Here is a 4,486-nt window from a genome sequence, read left to right as displayed (position 1 = left end):
AAATTGTCACGTAATAATTTAATGAAAAATGTTATTGTCCTCGAAACAGGACTATATGTTATTAAGTTGAATATGTTGTTCATGGAGTTCCCAGTTTCTCATAGAAAACTTGGAAATATCAGGAAATTTTATATTTCATTTCCAAACCTGGAAAAGAATGAAATCTTGTAGTGAATATGAGTTTTTCTAGTTGTGCTCAACTCTGAATGTTTTATTTGTTTGTTCACAGGTCTCTAAATATCTACAATCGTGATCAGAATTGTTGGTACGCTCGGTAAATATGATCAAACGAGGCTGTGAAAATAAACCTGCGTTATTAATGATCTTTTATTTTAAAAATTCACAAAAATCTAACATTTAATTCAACTAAAACTATTTAAAATGGGGGAAAATCTCATTATGAAATAAGTTTTTTCTCAAATACATGTTGGACACAATTATTGGTTCCCCTAGAAATGATTATGATTAAAGTATCTCTGAACTATATTTCCTTTCATATTCACAATTTTGAGGACTCCAGGTGATTATGAACATGAAGTTATCCAGCCATGGCTTCCTGTTTCACAGAAATATAAATAGGAGGGAAAACAAAGTCCAAATTCCCTTAATCATCCATCACAATGAGAAAAAACTAAATATATATTTCTGATGTGCAGCAAAAGATAATTGAGCTTCACAAATTAGTGAAGTGGCTTTAAGAAAAGAGCTAGAGCAGAGAAAATCCCCATTTCCACCATCAGGGCAATAATTAAGAATTTCCAATCAACAGAAAATGTAATGAAACTGCCTGGAAGAGGACGTGTGTCTATATCGTCCTAATGCACGGTGAGGAGGAGAGTTTGAGTGGCTAAAGACTCTCCAAGGACCACAGCTGGAGAATTGTAGAAAATAGTTGAGTCTCGGGGTCAGAAAACCTTTAAAAAAAATGGTCAAACAGCACCTACATCACCACATGTTGTTCAGGAGGGTTTCAAGAAAAATTCTCCTGGCTCATCCAAAAACAATCTCCAGCATATTCAGTTATCAGACAGGACTGGCACTTCAAATGGGACTGACTTCTATGGTCAGATGAAACAAAAAAAAGAGCTTTTTAGCAGCAAACACTCAAGATGGGTTTGGTGAACACAGGGATAAAAAGTACCCCATGTGTACAATGAAATATACTGCTGTAGTTTTGATGTTGTGGGGCTATATTTCTGATGGAGGTCCTGGACATCTTGTTCAGACACATGGCATCATGGATTCTATCAAATACCAACAGATAAAAAAATCAATAAGTGACTGACTCTGTTAGAAATCTTATAATGGGTCATTCCAGTCCTCTGACCTGAACCCTGTAGAAAATGAGTGAGGTGAACTGAAGAGAAGAAGCTGTGAATCTGAAGGATCTGGAGTGATTCTGGATGAAGGAATGGTCTCTGATCTCTTGTCAGGTGTTCTCTAACCTCATCAGGCTAGAGAACATTTATAGGACATTATAGGAGAACATTTAGAGCTGTTAAACTGGCAGATGGAGGTTTCAAAAAGTATTGAATGAAAGGGTGCCGTTAATTGTGGCCAATGTGTATTAGACAAAAAAAAATATTTCATTATGAGATTCTCCCCCCATTTTAAATTCTTATTCACCAAAGAAAGGTTAGATTTTTGTGAATTTTTAAAAAATAAAAAAGATTAACAATGCATGTTTATTTTCACAGCCTTCTTTGATCATATTTACCAAGGGTACCAACAATTCTGACCATGGCTGTATATCTATGTCTATAATATCAATAATAATGAGATGTTGAGAGTCATGAAAATAATGTCATTGCATCAGTGTCTCAGCAATGGATGCTCTGCAGTGAATGGGTGCCATCAGAATGAGAGTCTGATAAAAACATCACAATAATCCACACCACTCCAGTCCATCAGTTAATATCTGGAGAAGACACATATTTGTTTAGAGCCGTTTTGGCTTGTAAACGCTGCTTGATCTGTGCAGATTTCTCTCCTGATTCAGACCAGACCACTTTTTCACAGGAGAAAGTGCTATTATGGATTATGGACTCGTATTTTAGTTAAAAACGTCTTAATGCTGGATGTGTTTCTTACAAACACTACTTTTGGCTTCTAAAGACAATTGCTGGACTGGAGTGGTGTGGATTATTGTGATGTTTTTATCAGCTGTTTGGACTCTCATTCTGACGGCACCCATTCACTGCAGAGCATCCATTGCTGAGACACTGATGCAGAGACACATTTCTACAAACCTGATGAAGAAACAAACTCATCTACATGTTGGATGACCTAAGAGTGAGTATACATTTCCAGCAAATGTTCATTTGTGGGTGAACTCCACCTTTAATACCCATAATGCACTGCTTCTGTGTCCTACAGACTGTCATAGGTGCTTCACAAAGGTGTCACCCTTCTCCTGACAGCATTCTCATCGGCCAATGAGGAGCGATCGTTCCCTGGCACACGCTTCAAACCCTCCACCTTCCTCAAATAACCTGCCACCGACACGCTGACAAATGTTTCTGCTTTACTGGCGGGCGGTCTCTGCGTTGCTGCTGTAAACTCCAAGGTTAACTTTGCTCAAGACTAGGAAAAAGCTGTGGCAGCTGTGCTCAGGCCAGCTCTGGAAAGCTGGAATTAAGTGGTTTATAAGCAGGTGCAGTAGATCTAGACGTTGTGGACATTCACACAGTTCAAAGGTAAAGCACCTTGTTGTCTAATGACTTATTTATCCCACTTAATGCTTTCATTATATGCATGCAAGGCACTCACTTTTTAATATGCTTAACTATGGAGTAAAATTGCATCCAGCTATGTATATGTTTGTCCAGACAGAGTCAGTTTCTATTTTAGTTTGGCATGTCATAACAGTTCTGGAGGTAGAAAGTCATATACATGTCATTGTGCTTTTGCGAAAGTTCTTGTAATATTCTTGAGTAATATGTTTTTTATAGTGTTGTGTTTTGCTCATGTAAAGTGAGCTGTGCTATAATTAGCAGTGACAGGGGCTGGAGTGTGTCTGCACAGGATTAATGCACACAACAGCTGTCTGCACAGGTCTGCTGGAAGGGCATCGCTGCTGCGGTTAATTGCTCTGATTTGAGTGTCAGTAGCATCTGCAGGCGTATCCCCTTTCTGGATTCAATAACAACAGTGAAAGCCTTTCTCTGATTTAGCAAGGAAGATTCAAATGTGTTGATATTAGGCTCTAAATATGACAAGAATTCTGTTTGTTGTGGCACAAAAAGCTCTGAATTATCTAAACCAATTGCTTAAAATGTGCACTGAAAAAATATAGGTGTAGGATTTCAATTAAAATTGCTAGTAAATTTCACAAATAATTATAAAGAAGCACAATTAATTAAATGTGAATATTTTAAGACTGAATTAATATTTTTTTGTAAAACGTACCAGTGTTATTTTAGTATCATTGAAATACTATTAAAGATTGTATTATCATTTTGAATCAGTTTTTATATTTCCCATTTTCTAATGTATTTCTGTCTTTTTTAGTAGTTTTTTAATGTCTATATAGTTTTTATAAATGTTTTATTAAGTGTTTATTATTATTTTAGTTTTAGTTATTTTAGTACATGAGGTTCAACTAAAGTTAAATGAGAAATGTTGCCTTGTCAACTGGCTGAAATACATTTTATATATATATATATTTTATTTTATTTCAGTAAATGTTTATTTTATTTCTAGTAACAACTTTTACAACTTCAAAAGTGTAGATGCATTTATTATACATTTAATGAAATTGGCATTTGCTTTCCATTTTTCCCCTTGTTTTTACATAGAAAACTTTAAAATATCCAGTAATGTTATAATATTTCCAGGCCTAAAAGAATTAAATCTTATAGTGAATGTGAGTTTTTCTATTTGTGCTCACCTCTCAATTTTTATTAGTTGCTCTTTTTGAGTGCAGTCTTGTTAGAAATAATTATTAAAAATCCATATCTAATGATCAAAAATATTTGTTATGGGGGTGTTATTTATACATATTATAAGAACAAATAATATAGTATCTCATCAAAATGAAATCAGAAATATTTTGAGTTATGTATCCATGTAAACTAAATTACTTTATAACAGTAGACATGATACATATTCAGAAACATAAGACTAATTTGCACTCTTTGAGTACCCAGAAAAGGCAGGTAATCCTAATCACAAATAAACATAAAAACAAAACAACAAACACAGTAATAATTAGTTATACACCTCCTATAAGAGCCAAAAAAGAACAGTAAAGATAACGTTGAGCTAAACCACAACCGTGTCAATGTTTACAGATTTGAGATAGATTTTAGTTTTAATTTAAACATGTCAGTAGATGTGCACATCCTTATGTCTGCTTTCACTGAGAAAGACTATAAACCAAAGGCAGAGTGACGAAAAGGAACAACAAATCACTAGTAGATGATGATCTAGCAGATCTTGCAGAGATCTCATTGTTCTACATCTTTGTGTTTTTGTCTCCAGCAGT

The sequence above is a fragment of the Barbus barbus genome, assembly GCF_936440315.1.
Source record: "Barbus barbus genome assembly, chromosome: 16".
In the NCBI taxonomy this organism is placed as follows: Eukaryota; Metazoa; Chordata; class Actinopteri; order Cypriniformes; family Cyprinidae; genus Barbus; species Barbus barbus.
The sequence above is the reverse complement of the archived record's forward strand: the minus strand, read 5'-3'. Positions refer to the sequence as shown.